This window comes from Triticum urartu, chromosome 2A, assembly GCF_056163025.1.
Source record: "Triticum urartu cultivar PI428250 chromosome 2A, HENAU_Tu73, whole genome shotgun sequence".
Lineage (NCBI taxonomy): Eukaryota > Viridiplantae > Streptophyta > Magnoliopsida > Poales > Poaceae > Triticum > Triticum urartu.
This window is the reverse complement of record NC_141874.1, coordinates 245,469,984-245,481,705: the sequence shown is the minus strand read 5'-3', so window position 1 is coordinate 245,481,705 and position 11,722 is coordinate 245,469,984.

Below are 11,722 nucleotides of genomic sequence, written 5' to 3'. Positions count from 1 at the left end.
TGGTAAGTCTTCAGGCGACTTCCAAACCTTCACAAACTTGGTCACCCGGCGATCCACAATTCCTCTTGGATGCTCTAGACCATGACGCCTAACCGTCTGGAAGAAGCACATTCTTCAAAGGTAACAAGCGTCGGATCCACTTAGGATCAATCTCTTCAGTGATGCTCAATCACTTGGGGTTTGTAGGTGTTTGGGTTTTGGGTTTTTGGTTTTTCCTCACTTGATGATTTTCGCTCAAAGTCCTCGGAGGATGGGTTGCTCTCAAATGACAAGTGTCGGTTTCTCTCGGAGCAGCCTCTACTAGCTAGTGGTTGTAGGGGGCGGCTATTTATAGCCTAGGGAGCAGCTCGACATGATAAGACATAAATGCCCATCAATGATATGACCGTTAGGTGGATAGATATTTTGGAACAGCTGGCGCATAGCACAGCAACGGGCGGAATTTTGAGTACCAAAATCCTCAGGGCTATCATGTTCCTCACTGTGTAGGCAATCCGCACTGGCGAATTCCTAACTCCTCCGTGAAGACAAATTCCTCAGAGACCAGAAGAACTTCGTCTCTGTCACTGAAGAAATTGACTGAACTGTATGAGATTTCCAATGGCTTCACTCGAAGGGATTGGTAGGTGTAGGATTTTGAGTTGAGCATCACATGGAAATTTTTCCTTAGTATTTCCTCGACCTCCTTTAACAGTATGGTGTTTCCTATGACTCAAGAAAGAGAAAAACAAAACTATGAAAATGAAAGTCTTCAAGCTTCATATTCCTCGCATGAATATCAAGTCTTCACGGACACACCAATTTCTTCACTTTCAAAGTCTTCATGAAAGTCTTCAGAAATACCAAAATCTTTAGTAGAAGATATTCATTTTTAGGGGTCGACTTTTCCTGTAAATATCAAACTCCTCATAGACTTATAGACCTGTGTACACTCACACACGCATTAGTCCCTTAACCTATAAGTCTTCAATACACCAAAATCACTAAGGGGCACTAGATGCAGTTACAATTGGCCGGACTATTACACTATGAAGATACAAGATTGAAGACTTCGTCTCGTGTCCGGATGGGACTCTACTTGGCATGGAAGGCAAGCTAGGCAATACGTATATGGATATCTCCTCCTTTGTAACCGACCTTGTGTAACCCTAACCCTCTCCGGTGTCTATATAAACCGAAGGCTTTTAGTCCGTAGGACAACAATCACAACATACAATCATACCATAGGCTAGCTTCTAGGGTTTAGCCTCTACGAAGGGTTTTAGTCCGTAGATCTACTCTTGTAACACCCATATCATCAATATTAATCAAGCAGGACGTAGGGTTTTACCTCCATCAAGAGGGCCCGAACCTGGGTAAAACTTCGTGTCCCTTGCCTCCTGTTACCATCCGGCCTAGACGCACAGTTTGGGACCCCCTACCCGAGATCCGCCGGTTTTGACACCGACACCTGTAGTAGTAATTAAAAAGAAAACCCATAAATATTTCCTGTTCTTCTTTTGCTTGTTGGGAGCTTTCCCGTGTAAATAGTTTTATTTCTTTTCTTTTCATTGGGGGTCAGTAGGAGAAGACCTTGATTAAATTGTTGAAGTGGCCCTTATATGCATTATTGTTTATCTGACAAAAGAGCCCATATTGCCTTGTCTTCTCCTGTTTATTGAATGCTCGCAGATTCCAGCTTAGTCCAATGCACGTGCAATCTTATTATTATTCACATGGTTCGGTCGTGCAAGTGAAAGGCAATTATGATGATATATGATGGACTGACTGAGATGAGAAAAGCTGGTATGAACTCGACCTCTTTTGTTTTTGTAAATATGATGAGTTCATCGTTCTTGATTCAGCTTGTTATGAATAAACATGTTTGCAATGACAATTAGAGATCATAGTTGCTTGTGCCATTCTTGATTAGCTATGAGTTATAATTATTTACCTTGCGTGCCAACATGCTATTAAAATGGTTATGCTGTGGTATGATAGGGTGGTATCCTCCTCTGAATGATTTAAGTGGCTTGACTTGGCACATGTTCACGCATGTAGTTGAAACAAATCAACATAGCCTTCACGATATTTATGTTCATGGTGGATTATATCCTACTCATGCTTGCATCCAATGTTCATTAATTTTAATGCATGTACATGGCTGTTTTCGCTCTCTAGTTGGTCGCTTCCCAGTCTTTTGCTAGCCTTCACCTGTACTAAGTGGGAATACTGCTTGTGCATCCAAACTCCTTAAACCCCAAAGTTATTCCAGATGAGTCCACTATACCTTCCTATATGCGGTATCTACCTACCGTTCCAAGTAAATTTGTATGTGCCAAACTCTAAACCTTCAAATAATCATCCTGTTTTATATGTTCCAATAGCTCATGTATCAACTACGGTTGTCTGTATCTTCCATGTTAGGCGGGTTATTCTCAAGAGGAGTGGACTCCGCTCCTCACTCACGAGATAAAGGGCTGGTCACTTGGATGCCCAGTCCCATGCTTTATGCAAACTAAATCAAAATAACTGCAAACAAAACTCCCCCTGGGACCTGATGTATGTTGGAGGCACTCGTTGTTTCGATCAAGCCATGGATTGATGTTTGTTGGTGGAGGGGGAGTATAAACTTTACCATTCTGTTTGGGAACCGCCTATAATGTGTGTAGCATGGAAGATATCGCCATCTCTTGGTTGTTATGTTGACAATGAAAGTATACCACTCAAAATATTATTCACCTCTATTTTAAAACCGAGCTCTGGCACCTCTACAAATCCATGCTTCCCTCTGCGAAGGGCCTATCTATTTACTTTTATGTTGAGTCATCACCCTCTTACTAAAAAGCACTAGCTGGAGAGCGCAGCTGTCATTTGCATTCATTACTATTAATTTATATTGGGTGTGACTATGATTGGATCTCTTTTACCATGAATTACAATGTCTAGTCATTCCTTGATCTTTAAAGGTGCTCTACATTTATGTTTTGCGGTCTTAGAAAGGGCTAGTGAGATACCATCTTGTTATATCATATTATGATTGTTTTGAGAAAGTGTTGTCATCCGAGATTTATTATTATGGCTTGCTAGTTGATTATGTTATTGATATGAGTAATCATGAGACCTGAGAATTATTGCAACCGTGGTTAGTTATAATCTTTGCTGAAAACTTGAATGCTAGCTTGACATATTTTCAACAAGAGCAAACAGAGTTTGTAAAATTTTTTCCTTATTTCTTTCAGTTTGTCAACTGAATTGCTTGAGGACAAGCAAGGGTTTAAGCTTGGAGGAGTTGATACGTCTGCAATGTATCTACTTTTCCAAGCACTTTTGCCCTTGTTTTGGACTCTAACTTGTATGATTTGAATGGAACTAACCCGGACTGACGCTGTTTTCAGCAGAATTTCCATGATGATGTTTTATGTGCAGAAAAGAAAAGTTCTCGGAATGACCTGAAACTCCACGGGATATCTTACAATAAATAATAAAAAATCCTTGCCAAAGATGAAGACCAGGGGCCCACACCCTTCTCACGAGGGTGGGGGGCGCCCCCCCCCCCCTAGGGCGCACCCCCCTACCTCGTGGGCCTCCTGGAATCCCCCCAACTCCAACTCCAACTCTATATAACTGCTTTTGGGGAGAAAAAATAGGAGAGAGGAAATCATCACGTTTTACGATACGGAGCCGCCGCCAAGCCCTAAAACCTCTCGGGAGGGCTGATCTGGAGTCTGTTCGGGGCTCCGGAGAGGGGGATTCGTCGACGTCGTCATCATCAACCATCCTCCATCACCAATTTCATGATGCTCACCGCCGTGCATGAGTAATTCCATCGTAGGTTTGCTGGACGGTGATGGGTTGGACGAGATTCACCATGTAATCGAGTTAGTTTTGTTAGGGTTTGATCGCAATTATCCACTATGTTCTGAGATTGATGTTGCTATGACTTTGCTATGCTTAATGCTTGTCACTAGGGCCCGAGTGCCATGATTTCAGATCTGAACCTATTATTTTTTCATCAATATATGAGAGTTCTAGATCCTATCTTGCATGTCTATAGTCACCTATTATGGGTTATGATCCATTAACCCCGAAGTGACAATAATCGCAATACTTACCGGTGATGACCGTAGTTTGAGGAGTTCATGTATTCACTATGTGCTAATGCTTTGTTCCGGTTCTCTATTAAAAGGAGGCCTTAATATCCCTTAGTTTCCATTAGGACCCCACTGCCACGGGAGGGTAGGACAAAAGATGTCATGCAAGTTCTTTTCCATAAGCATGTATGACTATATTCGGAATACATGCCTACATTACCTTGACGAATTGGAGCTAGTTCTGCGTCACCCTGTGTTATAACTGTTACATGATGAACCGCATCCGGCATAATTATCCATCATTGATCCAATGCCTACGAGCTTTCCATATACTGGTTTACGCTTATTTACTTTCCTGTTGCTATTGTTACAATCACTACAAAATACCAAAAACATTACTTTGCTTTCATTACTCTTTTGTTACCGTTACCATCACTATCATATTACTTTGCTACTAAACACTTTTCTGCAGATACTAAGTTTCCAGGTGTGGTTGAATTGACAACTCAGATGCTAATACTTGAGAATATTCTTTGGCTCCCCTTGTGTCGAATCAATAAATTTTGGTTGAATACTCTACCCTCGAAAGCTGTTGCGATCCCCTATACTTGTGGGTTATCAGGGCAGCGAAGGTTGCGGGGCTTCTCGCAGGCCGCCTTATTTTGAGCCCGCGCGAGTGGGTCTTTCCTTGCTCGCCACAAGTGCCGCACTAGCCGAGTGGGGAGTGTCCGCCAAGTAAAGCACCAGGGGCTCACGCAGACGGGGTGCCACCATGACAGGCGGGCTCGTGAGGTATTGCTCGAGGTCTTCAAAGGCCGCCTCAGCTTCTGGGGTCCACTCGAACGGGCCCTTCTTCTTCATCAACTTGAAAAAAGGGAGGGCGCGCTCGCCGATCTTGGAGATGAAGCACCCCAAGGAGGTCACGCACCCTGCAAGCTTCTGCATCTCTTTGAGGGTCTGAGGCGGGCTCATCTGCTCTATTGCCTTGACCTTCTCAGGGTTGCCCTTCACCCCCCTGTGTGAGACCAGGAAACCTAGCAGCTTGCCAGACAAGACTCCGAACACACACTTCTCTAGATTGAGCTTCAGGTTTATGTTGCACAGGTTAGCGAATGTTTCTTCCACATCTTTAATCAGAGTCCTTGCCTCCCGCGACTTGACTATGATGTCATCAACGTATGCCTCTGCATTCCTCCCGCAGCTGTGGCCCGAGCGTGATGTGCATCAGCCGCTCGAAAGTTGCACCAACATTCCGCAACCCGAAGTGCATGCAAGTGTATAAGTACACACCACATAGGGAGATAAAAGTTATCTTCTCGACATCCTCTTCCGCCATTTTGATTTCGTGATATCCCGAGAAAGCATCCAGAAAACATAGCAGATCGCACTCAGCGGTGGAATCCACAATTTGGTCAACACACGGGAGCGGGAAAGGGTCCTGAGGGCAAGCTTTGTTGAGGCTCGTGAACTCGACACACATGCGCTCCTTCCCGCCTTTCTTGGGGACGATCACATGATTCGCCAACTAGTCCGGGTGCCATACTTCCCAAATGATGATGGCCTCTTAGAGCTTGGCAACCTCCTGGATGATGAACACTTTCTTGTCTTGTGCTTGACGCCACGCTTTTTTGGTTCACCGAGCATGCACCAGGACACACCATCAAGTGGTGCTCAATTACCTCCCTTGGGACACCAACCATGTCCGACGCTTCCCACGCAAACACGTCTTTGTTGGCCCTTAAGAAGGCAACCAATGCCTCCTCCTGGTCCGTAGGAAGGCCCGCACCGATGGTGAAGGTGGGGCCCGAGCCCCCGGCGTCGACAGGCACCTGCATCGTCTCGGCCCGGTCCTGAAAGAACAACCGATTTTCTTCGCGGGCATGACCTCCCGAGCCTCTGCAGCACCGGCGGTCACTGGGCATGAAGTGTTCGTGGTCCTGTAGGCGATCTTGAGAACCCGGACCGTGCCTTTCATATCCCCGACCACCATGTTGACGCCGCTGCTGCCCGACATCTTGACGACATTGTAGCCCGGATGGGTCGCCGCCATGAACTTGGCGAGGGCTAGATACCCCAGGATGGCGTTGTGTGGGAGGCCGATGTGGGAGACATCGAAGTTGATGAGCTCGGTGTGGTAGTTGTCGCGCGTGCCAAAGGTGACGAGGAGGTGTACATACCCCAGGGGAGTGGCGGAGCCCTTGACCACCCCCAAAAAAGGATGGGTGGGGAGGAGCTGGTCGTACATCACTTGAAGCAGCTCTATGGTTTCCACCAAGAGGACGTTCAAGCTAGCACCTCCGTCGATGAGGGTGAGGGAGTCCTGGATTAAGGGGTCCTCGGGCATCCGACCTGTTGGACACGGGCCGGACTGATGGGCCTTGAAGATACAAGACAGAAGACTCTCTCCCGTGTTCGGATGAGACTCTCCTTGGCGTGGATGGCAAGCCTGGCGTTCGGATATGAAGATTCCTTTCTCTGTAACCGACTTCTACAACCCTAGCCACCTCCGGTGTCTATATAAACCGGAGGGTTTAGTCCGTAGAGGCAATCACAATCATACAGGCTAGACTTCTAGGGTTTTAGCCATTACAATCTCGTGGTAGATCAACTCTTGTAATCCAGATACTCATCAATATTAATCAAGCAGGACATAGGATATTACCTCCATCAAGAGGGCTTGAACCTGGGTAAACGTCATGTCCCCTGCCTCCTGTTACGATCAACCTTAGACGCATAGTTCGGGACCCCCTACCCATGATCCGCCGGTTTTGACACTGATATTGGTGCTTTCATTGAGAGTTCCACTATGTCGCTGTCAGAAGGTTCGATGGCTCCATCCATCATCTGCAACGATGCTGTCCAAGGGGAGGTTTTCCTCCCCTGCCAGATCTTCGTATTCGGCGGCTTCACACTGTGGGCCAACTCGCTTGGCCATCTAGAGCAGATCGACAGCTACGCCCAGGTCACCATATTAGTTTTGGAAACCTAGATTATGTCGCTGATATCCGAGGAGACTTGAACTTCCAAGGATTCATGACCCCAACCTTTGCTCTGGCCTTATTGTCGGAGCACCTCGCCAGGACCAAAGATGGAATTTCTAAAGCCGCCAGACTATCTGTGGCCAGTAGGCCCAGTACTGGAGAGCCGAAGCAAGCAGTGTCGCCGACAACCATCACAAAGCCGGACTCTTCCCCGGACACCGGCTCCGAACTCTCGGAGTCAGCATCATGTGAGCTCAGCCAAGGAATTCACTTCTCGCCATGCTCCACAGATTCTTTTCTCTCTCAACAAACCTCGCCGTTAAGTGAGGCTAAGGACTTGATGTGATCCCTCATAATTACAGAGGAGCAACGTCCAAACTACGCCCAGCCCGGACTAGGGGTTGAGAGCGGGGAATTTTACGTCCCACCCACCACCCACTTTATAGCCACTTCTGAGGACCTAACATACATGCTCGATTAGGACTCTGAAAACATCGACGATATGGACGACGATGCCGGAGAAGAGGAGGCCCAAAACCCGCCGTTTACCGGACGCTGGACGGCCACCTCTTCGTATGACGTGTACATGGTGGATACACCCAAAGAAGCTAACGAGGATGACAAAGAAAACCCAGTCAAGGATAAACCTCCTGAGATACAACCAAAGCGCCAATGGCACCGCTCTAAATCATGCCGCAGCAGAGACAACATGTCACATCCTATCTAGTTCATGCATTAGAGTGTTGCATCATGTTTACTTTTCCAGAAATTTGAAATGGGGATGACAGAACCCCCAGCACCCCTCTGAAAACAACTAGGGTTTACTAAAATCATTTTCAATGAACCTAAAATGCCCTTCTAAAAAGTCCACCCTTTTTGCCTTGGGCTAGAACCTCAGGCAAAATGGGTTCACATTTTCTAGGTCATCACAAGATCATTGAATTAAATCATATGTAACTTGCATTTGGGCATTTAAATACTAGTAAATATTTTAAATGTCCAAATAATCCCATACTGAAATGTTCCATGTTGGATATGTTCCATACAGTGAACATGTGTAGTTTGGTGATTTTTGGAGATGCCTAAGTATTTTTAGAAATGCCACAAACTTGCGGAAATAACAAAAAACAGAAATAAAAGAAAAACTGCTTACCTGGCCACAACCCACCAACCGGCCCACCTAGCGGCCCAGCACTGTGCTGGCCCGTGCCAACCAGCTGCTTCCTCCCGCCAGGCAGGCAGGCAGGCAGGCAGGAGGTGACGCCGGCGCGCGAGAGCTCGCCACCGCACCACCTACTTGCCGCTCGCGCCCGTGGACAGCTGGGCGAGCCCCACGTCGACGCCTCGACCGCCTAGACACACCCATTCTTCCCCTACCTCTCTCCCTCGCCCTCTCCCGCCATGGTCGATGCCCCTCCTGCCGCACCTTCGACATAGTCGTGCTCTCCGTCGTCCTCGCGCCGCACCACTGTGTCCAGTAGCTCCGCCGCCCTCCTCTCCTTCGAGCAAGCCGAACCCCGAGCACTCGCTTGCCCCGGAGCCACTGCAACAACCTCGCCCGACCTCGTCGTCGCTGGAGATCCCTTTCGCCGTCCCCGCCGCACCAGCTCGTCCCCGACCTCGTCGTCTGCTCCGTCGCGTTCGCCGTGAGCTCAGCCACCTCCCGATCCTTCCCGTTCTCTCTCTCGAGCACCGTAGCGACTGCATGAAGCTTCATCGCAACGCACCGCCGCCGAGCTCGTCGTCGACGATGCTCCGGCCACCCAACGGCCACACCACCTTGTCCACTACAACCGCCGCATCGCCAGGTACTCGTAGCACCACCACATTCCCCTTGTTGTGCCCCCTAGCAACGAGCCTGAGCTCACCCGAGCTCCGGCAAACGGCACACTCGTCGCTGGCGTCGTTTCCGGCGACCCCGAGCCCAACCGCCACCCCCACTCGACGTGGCTCACTCCCCGCATCATGTAGACGTGCTCCGCCGTTGTTTTGGTCGCCGGAGCACGAAACCCGCATCGCCCCGCCGCGTCTGGCCTCACCGGCAGCTAAACGCCGGCGTGTTTGACCCCGCTGACTCAGTTTGACCTCAGGTGGGCCCGGTTTGACCCCCTAGGTATATGACAAGTGGGGCCCGCCCTGCTATTTAACCTAGGTTTAGTGCTAACTAAACTTAGTTAGTTTAACTAACTACTAACAGACAGGACCTACTAGTTAGTTTGACCAGGACCGGCTCCGTTGACCGCTGACGTCACCATGACGCACTGCTGACGCAATAAGTATTTTCTGGATTTATTTTTCTACTACCAATATAAAAGGAAGAGAGGGGCAGATCCAAACACTCGCATCCATCCATCATCAAAATCTAATGGCTCTTAATCATTCTGTGTTTAACGCTATCAACCACGCAGCAAGCCATGCTTGATTAATCGCTAATCTGCGCGTAGTAAAAAGGAAAGAAAACCGCCCGCCCGCATGACCTCTTCCTTCTCCCACACGACCTCCTCATCCTCCCGTGCCGTTTGCCTCGCGCCACCGCGCCCTTCACCGCCACCTCGTGCCGCCGGAGCCACGGGAAGCGGCCGCGGGTCGCCGGGAGCCTCCTCAGCCGCGGGAGCCCGCCCCGCCGCGGCTTCACCGCCTCCTCGCGCCGCCGGAGCCACGGGAAGCGGCCACGGGTCGCTAGGAGCCCGCCCCCGCCGCGGGTCGCCTGGAGCCGCTGGCCGCCGGAGCCGCGCCCTTGGTCGCGGGCCGCCGTTCCTCCCGCTCCTTTCGCCGCGCCACAGTCCGCCCCGTCGCTCCGGTCCTCTTCTGCTTCCCAGCGGCCAAGTGCGAGCATAGAAGCAAGCAAGTAAACTCAACTATTCCTAATTTGCAGACTACACACTACCTACTATTTTGCGTTCGGAATGTTGGCCCTCTTAAGACTCTATTTCACATTTGCCAGTGTTTGCGTGTTTCAACCAAAGGGATTGAGCAGCTTCACCAGTAAGACGTATAAATGCCCCAATAGAGGTGAATTTTCTGAGTAATACGGTCCTTCTATCAGAGGTGAATTTTCTGAGTCATGCTTCATGATGTCTAATATTTACTCTCTTTGTACCAACTATCTTCAAGAAAGTCATATGGCCTAGATAAAAAATTCCTATTCACCTATATTTAAATTTGATAAAAGTTATGTCTCACCAGAGGCATAAGGGTTTTCTACCTAACCTTCTCGCCCTTCCTAAGTATCCAGGTATAATTTTGTTCTGTGGTTGGCGATGTGCTATCCACGGTATGATAATGGTAAGTTAACCTTGACATTTTGCCAGGATTGATGTACGCTTCAACAAATTCTAGATATTAATGTTGGTGTTGTTGTGTAGGTTCTAGAAGCATTTCTTGCTCCAGGATCTGAATTGTGGATGTTTAATGAGGTGGCAGAGAAGAAGAGGGAGAAAAACTGACTGATGATAGTATGCATATTTTTGGACTAACAAACATTAAATTGTACACAAAGAAGGGAATGTTGTCATCAGGCGGCACTTAGAAAGCTTGCCTCTTGAAAACATAACTCATGATCATCTGATACTGCCCTCAACTATGGTGATAAGCGAATTAGAAAATGCAAATCCATCTCAGCCATCATTGCTACTAGGCTCCTAAGCCATTGACCATCTCCTTTGCTTCTCTATCAATTGGTTTATGGTGCTGCTGAGGAGCTTTCATGATTCTGTGATATTCTTCGCAAGTAGATCAGGTGCAATGCTTTGGTTTCAAATGACCCTTCCCAATTTAGCATAAGTTATTCATTACTTTGGTTCCATACTGCTAATGCTGGGGGCTTCTGTTCCTTCCTCTATTTTGTTTAACAATTTCTGCTGATGAAACGCAGATGGGCAAGCACAATCCAGGTGCACATACATTCATGTGAGGAATCATTCTCCGTTTACGGACCTAACCAACACATCTACTATTGGGAATGAAAATCAGGACCCGCAACAAAATAGCAGTCAGTCTGCGTATGCCCAAATATCTGTTGAGAAAGAATCAGCATCCCTGCACTGGCGTCGTGTAAACCTCCAACAGAAGATTCCTTCAGCTGGGGAGATAGTGTTACCCATGATCCGGTGGCACGCACACATGCTTCTTCACTAGGGTCTGTGCAATATACTGCTTTTAGCAACATAACCAACACACATACAGATGGTATATTCATCCACTTCATATAAGATTGTATTGTTGCACCTATTACTATTGTTTATAAATTCATCTCCTATTTTATTGTAGGGTGTACATCTACAAGATCCGCGAATCATCGTCTCGAAGAAGTAAATGGTGGCTGAATATTTACTTAGAGTTCCTCTTTTCCAGTTAGTAAGACGAACTCCAAATAGGAGATACAAATGGACCATCTTCATTCTAAAATATGAGTTGGTCTACTACTCTGATGTATAGGTGCAACCTCCATGGCGCCACCCTCCATGAGGTCATCTCTTCCGGCCGTGCAAATGTCTGGAGCTAGACCCCGCAGAACATTTTAGACCATCTGTATTACTAATAATAGTAGTAACAGCAGCATAATAATACATGATCGGCTCCAAGGACAATGATTTTGGTCCGATATTTAACCATCACTTTCCCTGGTATTTTCTCTCTAAGGTCTTTAAATAGGCCTTTTGTTTTCTG